We start from the raw sequence: 11,373 nt of genomic DNA, 5'->3' as shown, positions 1-11,373 counted from the left end.
ACCAACCGTCTGAAGAGTATCCACTCCGACCCATTCCCCTACCCTATTACTTTATATTTTCCCTGACTAACACGCCTAACTTACACACCACAGAACACTATGGGCAAGTTAGCATGGCCAATTCACCTAACCTGCACATCTTTGGACTACTGGGAGGAAACCCACACAGACACGGGAGAATGTGCAAACTCCACACAGACAGTTGCCCAAGGCTGGGATCAAACCTGGGTCCTTGGTGCTGTGAGGTAGCAGTGCTAACCATTGAGTCACCATGCTGCCCACTACAAGTGTTTAGTTTTTAACTTAAAAGCTTCTTCAAGTAGATCGAGCCAGACATTCTGGAACCTGTGTCATAAAACACTTTGAAAAAATCCAAGGTCAACACAACCTTGTTAAAGGAGCAGCATCATCACATTTGCCTGCAGAATAACTGTTGCCTTTTATATTATGCTAATGTCATTAGCATCTGACTGCTGTGTTTGTGCTGTGCCTGCTGTCTGGGTTTTGTGATTTCAGAGTTTCACTTGGCCAATCTACCCAGCATCCCTTGCTGTTTGGCCAAGTTTAAAATCTATTTGTGTTTTAGCAGCCAGGAGGCTGTGACACACACCCATCTTAGTCACCACTCACCTCACACACTACTCACCTCACTCACCACCCTCCTCACTCCACTATGCAACTCATTCAATTACACATGGACTAACTTAATCAGTTACCATTCGCCCATCCATGCCTGAGTTCACCCTTGAAACCGGGCCCTTTAAACTTACCTGAATATGCTATTCATATCATAAAATGGGATGGGTCCTTATAGTTCCCTGCCTATTCTGCTCCAATGTAGATCCCTGGGAGACATTGTGGAAGATCCCAAAATGAATGCACAATTGTGTTAGGTCAGGCAAATCTTCAGGGGAAGAGGCAACCGCCGCTGACATGAAGACAGGGTCCAATGAATTTAAGTTTGGAAAAGTGCCATGCTGAGCAAGTGTAGCAGCTGTTATGCAGTATGTAGCAAGATTCAGCACTCAGAAATAAGTTGGTAAGCTGCTCCACCTATGATTGATGGGGTTGTTTGAGGGAGCTCTATCAGTCAGGATATCAAGAGAAAGTGCGTTTTGAAAAAAAGGGACTAGGTAAGAGGAAAGGGAGAGTCGATTTCTTTGTGTACATTGCACATCATAGTCATGGCAGAAGGCAATAGCCTTGTGCTATTATCATCGGACTGTTAATCCTAAGAGCCAGGTAATGTTCTGGGGACATGAGTTTCAATCCCATCAGAGCAGATGGTGGAATTTGAATTGAATTAAAATGAAATCTGGAATTAAGAGTCCAATGGTGACCATAAATCCATTGTCGATTGTTGGGGGGAAAAGAAACATCTGGTCCTCGAATGCCCTTTAGGGAAGGAAATCTGCCATCCTTACCTGGTCTGGCCTACATGTGACTCCAGACCCACAGCAATGTAGTTGATTCTTAACAGCTCTCCAGGCAAATTAGGGATGGGTAATAAATGCTGGCCCAGCCAGCAATGCTCTCATCCCATGAATAAATAAAGGAAAAAAAGTCATATCATTAGCTGAGATGGATATGATCAGATAAACAGTAACCGATATTGTTCACTGCTTGAAAATGACATTCTATACTGCCGTTGCAGAGCAAAGATATTGCTATGCGAGTTCAGATACTAAGGTGACAATGTTTATTGAAGGCAAATTTTTTAAATGTTTAATGAATATCATAGCAATGAATCAGTTTGGCTTCTTTTCGTTTTGGCCAGTTTTGTCCCGTCCTCCTATTCACATAGTAACCTGTTGAAGGATAACTCCATGGACATGAGCAGTCCCAGGTATTGCAACCAATTTAAACAGATTTCCAGAAACAGGCTGCATGAATCTAAGATAATAGACATTAAAATGGATAGACAATTCAGATAGAAATATTGGCAATAGAATGGTTGGTGAAAGGAACAAACAGATAGAGTGAATTGTTACTTTAAACCAGTTTCAAAATTAGAGAAATGTTATTGATATCTGAGAATGTTGGAAGCATTTTTTGACTTCAGCTAAAAGCATAAAATGACTAATATTGATTTATCTCATTTTACATCTCTCTCTGATTTAATTTCCTCTAACTGCAATTGAAATGAAAACAGAAGAGCTGTATAATGGGTGGTTGACTCAATATCTGCTGTCAAAGTCAAAATTAACCCTTTAGTGACATCAGAGTGCATCTGGGAAAATTAAAAAACAGTGAACTTCACAACTGATCTTGGGGGAACCTGTCTGGGAGCGATCACAGCACAGAAGCAGAAAAGTGGATTTTAAGCATGGCCTTAAAATAAGGCTGGAGTAGTGAGTAGAGTGGGTTCTTTCTTGATTATATTAGATTAGATTACTTTAGATTAGATTAGATTACTTTACAGTGTGCCCAACAAGTCCACACCGACCCGCTGAAGCACAACCCACCTAGAATTATGTCTCTTGAATAAACTTAAAATATAAGCCATAAGTATTAATGTAACCTGGAGCAGTGTTTTGTAGAGAAATAAGACTGTGCTATTTTCTGGGTCTGCAAATTAAAAGAAGCAAAAATGGCCCTTAGTAGAGTGATATGCTCTTGTTGTCGGATGTGGAAGTTTAGGGAGAGTTTACGGATTACTGAGGATTATATCTGCAATAAATGCCGTTGGTTGCAAATCCTATCAGATTTAATGGATTGGTTGGAGAGGCAGTTAGAGGCAATGAGGAATTTACAAGAGCAAGGGGATGTGATGGATGGCAGTTATAGGAAGGGGAGAAAGTCTCAGATAAAGTCACTCCAGGAAGAGAGATAGGCACATAGTGCAGGAGTCTTCTGTGGCTATCCCCTTTTCAAACAAGTATGCTGTTTTGGAAAATGTAGGTGGTGATGAATTCTCAGAGGAATATAGCATAAACAGCCAAGTTTCTGGTATTGAGACTGGCTCTAATGTAATGAGAGATAGATCAGGTTCCAAATAATCAATAGTCTTAGGGGACTCTCTAGTCCGAGGTACAGACAGACATTTCTGTGGCCAGCAGCGAAAAAGCAGAATGGTGTGTTGTTTCCCTGCTACCAGGATCAAGGATGTCTCAGAGAGGGTGCAGAATGTTCTCACGGGGGAGAGGGGCCAGCAAGAGGTCATTATACACATTGGAACCAACGACATAGGAAGGGAAAAGGTTGAGATTCTGAAGGGAGATTACAGAGAGTTAGGCAGGAATTTAAAAAGGAGGTCCTCAAGAGTAGTAATACCTGAATTACTCCCGGTGCTACAAGCTAGTGAGGGCAGGAATAGGAGGATAGAGCAGATGAATGCATGGCTGAGGAGCTGGTGTACGGGAAAAGGATTCACATTTTTGGACCACTGGAAGCTGCTTTGGGGTAGAAGTGACCTGTACAAGAAGGACGGATCGCACCTAAATTGGAAGGGGACTAATATACTCGCAGGGAGATTTGCGAGAGCTGCTCGGGAAGATTTAAACTAATAAGGTGGGGGTTGGGACCTGGGGAGATGGTGAGGAAAGATTTCAATCTGAGACTGGTACAGTTGAGAACAGAAGTGAGTCAAACAGTCAGGGCAGAGAAAGCAGAGAACAAGGCAGGACTGACAAATTAAACTGCATTTATTTCAATGCAAGAGACCTAATAGGGAAGTCAGATGAACTCAGGGCATGGTTAGGAACATGGGACTGGGATATCATAGCAATTACAGAAATGTGGCTCAGGGATGGGCAGGACTGGCAGCTTAATGTTCCAGGATACAAATGCTACAGGAAGGATAGAAAGGGAGGCAAGAGAGGAGGGGGAGTGGCATTTTTGATAAGGGATAGCATTACAGCAGTACTTAGGGAGAATATTCCCGGAAATACATCCAGGGAAGTTATTTGGGTGGAACTGAGAAATAAGAAAGGGATGATCACCTTATTGGGATTGTATTATAGACCCCTAATAGTCAGAGGGAAATTGAGAAACAATTTTGTAAGGAGATCTCAGTTATTGCTAAGAATAATAGGGTGGTTAGGGTAGGGGATTTTAACTTTCCAAATATAGACTAGGACTGCCATAGTATTAAGGGTTTAGATGGAGAGGAATTTGTTAATGTGTACAAGAAAATTTTCTGATTCAGTATGTGGATGTACCTACTAGAGAAGGTGCAAAACTTGACCTACTCTTGGGAAATAAGGCAGGGCAGGTGACTGAAATGTCAGTGGGGGTGCACTTTGGGGCCAGCGACCATAATTCTATTAATTTTAAAATGGTGATGGAAAAGGATAGACCAGATCTAAAAGTTGAAGTTCTAAATTGGAAATCATGTCTCACAAACTTGATTGAGTTTTTTGAAGAAGTAACAAAGAGGATTGATGAGGGCAGAGCAGTAGACATGATCTATATGGACTTCATTAAGGCATTTGACAAGGTTCCCCATGGGAGACTGATTAGCAAGGTTAGATCTCATGGAATACAGGGAGAACTAGGCACTTGGATACAGAGCTGGCTCAAAGGTAGAAGACAGAGGGTGGTGGTGGAGGATTATTTTTCAGACTGGAGGCCTGTGACCAGTGGAGTGCCACAAGATTCGGTGCTGGGCCCCTCTACTTTTTGTCACTTACATAAATGATTTGGATGCGAGCATAAGAGGTACAGTTAATAAGTTTGCAGATGACACCAAAATTGGAGGTGTAGTGGAGAACGGAGAGGGTTACCTCAGATTACAACAGGATCTGGACCAGATGGTCCAAATGGGCTGAGGAGTGGCAGATGGAGTTTAATTCAGATAAATGCGAGGTGCTGCATTTTGGGAAAGCAAATCTTAGCAGGACTTATACACTTAATGGTAAGGTCCTAGGGAGTGTTGCTGAACAAAGAGACCTTGCAGTACAGGTTCATAGCTCCTTGAAAGTGGAGTCGCAGGTAGATAGGGTAGTGAAGAAGGTGTTTGGTATGCTTTCTTTTATTCATCAGAGTACTGAGTACAGGAGTTGGGAGGTCATGTTGCGGCTGTACAGGACATTGGTTAGGCCACTGTTGGAATATTTCCTGCAATTCTGGTCTCCTTCCTATCGGAAAGATGTTGTGAAACTTGAAAGAGTTCAGAAAAATTTACAAGGATGTTCCCAGGTTTGGAGGATTTGAACTACAGGGAGAGGCTGAACAGGCTGGGGCTGTTTTCCCAGGAGTATCAGAGGCTGAGGGGTGACCTTATAGAGGTTTACAAAATTATGAGGGGCATGGATAGGAAAAACAGATAAAGTCTTTTCCCTGGGGTCAGGGAGTCCAGAACTAGAGGGCATAGGTTTAGAGTGAGAGGGGAAAGATATAAAAGAGACCTAAGGGACAACGTTTTCACGCAGAGGGTGGTACATGTATGGAATAAGTTGCCAGAGGAATTGGTGGGGGTTGATATAATTGCAACATTTAAGAAGCATTTCGATGGGTATATGAATAGGAAGGGTTTGGAGGGATATGGGCCGGGTGCTGGCAGGTGGGATTAGATTGGGTTGGGATATCTGGTCAGCATGGACGGGTTGGACTGAAGGGTCTGTTTCCATGCTGTACATATCTATGACTCTATGACTCTAAATTGGAGGAAGGCCACTTTTGACGGTATTAGGCAAGAACTTTCAAAAGCCTGATCGAGCACAGATGTTCGCAGGTAAAGGGACAGCTAGAAAATGGAAAGCCTTCAGAAATGAGTTAATGGGAGACCAGAGAAAGTAGATTCCTGTCAGGGTGAAATGAAAGGCTGGTAGGTATAGAGAATGCTGGATGACTAAAGAAATCGAGGGTTTGGTTAAGAGAAAGAAGGAAGCATATGTCAGGTACAGACATGATAGATCGAGTGAATCCTTAGAAGAGTATAAAGGCAGCAGGAGTATACTTAAGAGGGAATTCAGGAAGTCAAAAAGGGGATATGAGATCATTTTGGCAAATAGAATTAAGGAGAATCCAAAGGAGAGAATAGGGCCCCTCAAAGATCAGCGAGGCGGCCTTTGTGTGGAGCCACAGAAAATGGGGGAGATCCTTAATGAGTATTTTGCATCAGTATTTACTGTGGAAAAGATATGGAAGATATAGACTGTCAGGAAATAGATGGTGACATCTTGAAAAATATCCGTATTACAGAGGAGGAAGTGCTGGATGTCTTGAAACGCATAAAAGCAGATAAATCCCCAGGACCTGATCAGGTGTACCCTAGAATTCTGTGGGAAACTAGAGAAGTGATTGCTGGGCCTCTTGCTGAGATATTTGCATCATCAATAGTCCCAGGTGAGGTGCCGGAAGACTGGAGGTTGGCTAACGTGGTGCCACTGTTTAAGAAGGGTGGTAAAGACAAGCCAGGGAACTATAGACTGGGAGCCTGACCAGAGTGGTGGGCAAGTTGTTGGAAGGAATCCTGAGGGACAGGATGTACATGTATTTGGAAAGGCAAGGACTGATTCGGGATAGTCAACGTGGCTTTATGCATTGGAAATCATGTCTCATAAACTTGAGTGAGTTTTTTGAAGAAGTAAAAAGAGGATTGATAAGGGCAGAGCAGTAGATGTGATCTATTTGGACTTCAGTAAGGCATTCGACAAGGTTCCCCATGGGAGACTAATTAGCAAGGTTAGATCTCATGGAATACAGGGAGAACTAGGCATTTGGATACAGAACTGACTCAAAGATAAGGATGTTGCCAGGGTTAGAGGATTTGAGCTGTAGGGAGAGGTTGAATAGACTAGGGCTGTTTTCCCTGGTGTGTTGGAGGCTAAGGGGTGACCTTATAGAGGTTTACAAAATCATGAGGGGCATGGATAGGGTAACTGACTCAAAGAGGGTTGTTTTTCAGACTGGAGGCCTGTGACCAATGGAGTGCGACAAGGATCAGTGCTGGGTCCATTACTTTTCTTCATTTATATAAATGATTTGGATGTGAGCATAGTTAGTATAGTTAGTAAGTTTGCTGATGACATCAAAATTGGAGGTGTAGTGGAGAGCGAAGAAGGTTACCTCAGATTACAATAGGATCTTGACCAGATGGGCCAATGGGCTGAGGAGTGGCGGATGGAGTTTAAGTCAGATAAATATCAGTTGCTGTACTTTGTGAAAGCGAATCTTAGCAGGACTTATACACTTAATGGTAAGGTCCTAGGGAGTGTTGCTGAACAAAGAGACCTTGGAGTGCAGGTTCATAGTTCCTTGAAAGTGGAATCGCAGGTAGGTAGGATAGTGAAGAAGGCGTTTGGTATTCTTTCTTTTATTGGTCAGAGTATTGACTACAGGCATTGGGAGGTCATGTTGTGGCTGTACAGTACATTGGTTAGGCCACTGTTGGAATGTTTCCTGCAATTCTGGTCTTCTTCCTATTGGAAATACATTGTGAAACTTGAAAGAGTTCAGAAAAGAGTTATAAGGATGTTGCCAGGGTTAGAGGATTTGAGCTGTAGGGAGAGGTTGAATAGACTAGGGCTGTTTTCCCTGGCGTGTTGGAGGCTAAGGGGTGACCTTATATAGGTTTACAAACTCATGAGGGGCATGGATAGGGTAAATAGGCAAAGTCTATACCCTGGAGTGGGGGAGTCCAGAACTAGTGGGCATAGTTTTATGGTGAGACAGGAAAGATATAAAAGGGACCTAAGGGGCATCTTTTTCACTCAGAGAGCAGTATGTGTATGGAATGAGCTGCCAGAGGAAGTGGTGGAGGCTGGTGCAACATTTAAGAGGCATCTGCATGGGTATATGAATAGGAAGGGTTTGGAGGGATATGGGCCAGATGCTGGCAGGTGGGACTAGATTGGGTTGGGATATCTGGTCGGTATGGACAAGTTGAACCAAAAGGTCGTTTCTGTGCTGTATTATGTTTGATGAATGATGCGTTGGGGGACAGTGAGTGAGACATTGCATTCACGTCTCGAAGATGGGCTCGCTGTGAATTTGGATGAATGCACTCCTCCATCTTTTGGCTGTGAGAGTGCTATAAACAAAGAACTTGACCAACCTCATGCAAGTTCTTAAATTGCCAAGAGGCATGGACCATAAAACTGGCACAAATTGGCAGTCTTACACATGAAGACCATGGAAATGAATAATTGTATATGTAACAATCAGAATAGAGCTATAACTAACTTTACAGTCACATAATCACGCCTGCCCTCCCAACCTTATCATAAGAGTTCCCTTTTGTGCTTTTCACCCCTCCTTCCTGCCTCTGTATTCTTATAATAACTAACTTCTTTTCTAACCTTTACCAATTCTGAAGAAAGGCTGTTGAACTGAAGCATTAATTCTGTTTCTCTCTCCAGCCAGACCTGCTGAGTTTCTCCAGTATTCTCATATTTGGCTGTTGTGGAAAGCAATGCACTGAAAAGAAAATAGGAAGAAGTTACGTTTAGACAGCCCCTCTCACCATCTCACAATATCACTAAGTGCATAAGCAATTAAGTGTTTTTTTTATGAGGTGCATTCATTATTTTAATGTAAGGAATTTGTGCACAGCAACAACCTCTCACAGACAGCAATACGGGGTGGAATTCTGTACCATTCCAAGAAGCAGGCTGGCAGTTCAGACGGGAAGTAAAATTGAAGGCAATTGCGGTACCATGCCTACTGCCTACCTGCCTCCCTGGCATGTAGGCCAATTAATGCCTTTATGTGGCCAATTAGTCACTACTTAATGACACTTATGCCAGATTCTGGATTAGTGGTGCTGGAAGAGCACAGCAGTTCAGGCAGCATCCAAGGAGCTTCGAAATCGACGTTTCGGGCAAAAGCCCTTCATCAGGAATAAAGGCAGTGAGCCTGGAGCGTGGAGAGATAAGCTCCAGGGCATCAATGTGGACTTCCACAGTTTCCTCATTTCCCCTTCCCCCACCTCACCCTAGTTCCGAACTTCCAGCTCAGCACTGTCCCCATGACTTCTCCGGACTTGTCCTACCTGCCTATCTCCTTTTCCACCTATCCACTCCACCCTCTCCTCCCTGACCTATCACCTTCATCCCCTCCCCCACTCACCCATTGTACTCTATGCTACTTTCTCCCCACCCCCACCCTCCTCTAGCTTATCTCTCCATGCTCCAGGCTCACTGCCTTTATTCCTGATGAAGGGCTTTTGCCCGAAACATCGATTTCGAAGCTCCTTGGATGCTGCCTGAATTGCTGTGCTCTTCCAGCACCACTGATCCAGAATCTGGTTTCCAGCATCTGCAGTCATTGTTTTTACCTACCCACTCTCTTTCTATACTATTGCCTGGACCACAAAGCTGACACATATTGGCAGCCTTAATGAAGACCGTGGGAAGGAATAAGTAACAATCATAACGATACCCACATATTGCCCCAAACTCAGCCTAATCATCCATTCCAATATTGGTCCCTGGCAGACTGAAGTCTAGGGGAAAGTGAGGACTGCAGATGCTGGAGATCAGAGTCTAGATTAGAGTGGTGCTGGACAAGCACAGCAGGTCAGGCAGCATCTCAGGAGCAGGAAAATCGACGTTTCAGGCAAAAGCCCTTAATCAGAAATGTCAATTTCCCTGCTCCTCAGATGTTACCTTACCTACTGTGCTTTTCCAGCACCAATCTAATCTCGACTGAAGTCTAGGTCTGAGGCATTCAAGTCAGGTGACCCTGACCTGTACAAGAAATCTAGGAATGATCTTTGCAAAGCCATCAGGGATGCTAAGAAACAATATCAGATTAAACAGGAGTCCCAAATTAACCACATGAACATGCACTGACTGCAGCAAGCCTTACACCATATAATGGGCTACAAAACAAAGTTGAGTAGAATCACTGACAACAATGCTCCTTCCCCTGTGCAATCTCTGCTCAATTTGAACAGAAGGTCAGTGAAATGATGTCAGCTGCTCTGACAGCCTCGGGTGCACCCACAGCCACAGTCACTGCCGTAGATGTCAGATCGGCCTTCTTGAGAGCGAACCCATGGAAAGTGACTGCCCTGGATGGAGTCCCCAGCCGTACACTCAGATCCTGCGTGTGCAGACCCCTACAACCCTTCCTTATCTAAATGGGAGGTTCCCACTTGCTTCAGGAAGACCACCATTATCCCAGTGCCCAAGAAAAATCATGCAGCGTGCCTTAATGACAACCATCATTGTGAAGTGCTTTGAGAGGTTAGTAGTGGCAACATCAACTCCAGCCTCCCGGAGTGATCTGCTGTAATTTGCCTAGCGTTACAATAGAGCCATGGCAGATGCCATTTCTCTAACCTGACACCCATCCGTGAAACATCTGTATAACAAGGACACTTACTTCAGACTCTTATTTATTGGCTTTAGCTTTCCATTCAAAACCATAATTCCATCCAAACTCATCTCCAAACCCCAAGACCTAGGACCCTGTTTCCCACTCTGCAAATGGATCCTCCACTCCCTGACCCACTCACTTCAATCAATAATAGGCGACAGCACCTCCTCCACAATAATCCTCCACACTGGTAACCCACTAGGCTGCGTACTCAGCCCCTTACTATACTCCTTTTAAGCTCATAACTGTGTGGTCAAATTCAGCTCCAATTCCATCTACAAATTTGCTGATGGTATCATTGCTGTGGTTTGGATCTCAAACAACAACAAACCAGAGTACAGGAAGGAAATAGACAGCTTAGTGGCATGGTGTAAAAACAAGAATCTCTCCCTCAATGTCATCGACTTCAGGAAGCGGAGTGCAGGATATGTCCCTGTCTGTATCAATGGTGCTGAGGTGTATGTGGTCGAGAGCTTCAAATTCCAAGGAGTAAACATTATCAACAATCTATCCTGGTTCATTCACGTCAACATTACAGTCAGGAAAGCACACCAATATATCTATATCCTCAGAAGACTCTTACCAATTTTTACAAATGCACCATAGAAAGCATTCTATCCAGATGGATCACAGCTTAGTATGGCAACTGCTCTGCCCAAGACCACAAGAAATTACAGAGAATTGTGAACACAGCCCAATCCATCACGAAAACCAGCCTCCCTTCTGGTGACTCCATCTACACTTTCTGTTGTCTCTGGAAAGCAGCTAACATAACCAAACATCTCTCCCATCCTGTTAGACTTTCGTCCACCCTCTTCTATTAGGCAGATGATACCAACGTTTGGACGTACCAACAGATTCAAGAACAACTTCTTCCCCACTGTTATTAGACTCTTGAATAGACCTCTCTTATATTAGAGTTGATCTTTCACTGCACCTTCTCTCAGCTGTAGAACTATATTCTGCATCCTGCTCTATTATCCCGATGTACTTATGTAAAGCATGATTTTTATGGTTAGCACGCAAAACAATACTTTTCATTGTGTCAATACCACATGTGATACATGTGACAATAATTCAAACAAATCAAATTAAATCAAGAGTAGT

General features: G+C 43.5%; 1 long non-coding RNA gene across 1 annotated transcript in view; it reads right to left on the bottom strand.

Moving 5' to 3' along the window:
- Positions 1–1,783: 1,783 nt before the first annotated feature.
- The window catches only part of LOC148141809 (uncharacterized), a 69,074-nt gene continuing 59,484 nt past the window's right edge, over positions 1,784–11,373 (bottom strand). Inside the window, exons 2-3 of the long non-coding RNA XR_015752516.1 lie at positions 8,250–8,361; positions 1,784–1,893 (exon numbers count right to left, since the gene is read on the bottom strand). This is a non-coding gene — a long non-coding RNA (uncharacterized LOC148141809). The remainder of the gene's footprint in view (positions 1,894–8,249; positions 8,362–11,373) is intronic.

Source organism: Chiloscyllium plagiosum, unplaced genomic scaffold (assembly GCF_037043375.1).
Source record: "Chiloscyllium plagiosum isolate Xiang-an unplaced genomic scaffold, Cpla_swu_hap1 HiC_scaffold_32, whole genome shotgun sequence".
NCBI lineage: Eukaryota > Metazoa > Chordata > Chondrichthyes > Orectolobiformes > Hemiscylliidae > Chiloscyllium > Chiloscyllium plagiosum.
The sequence above is the reverse complement of the archived record's forward strand: the minus strand, read 5'-3'. Positions and strand labels throughout refer to the sequence as shown.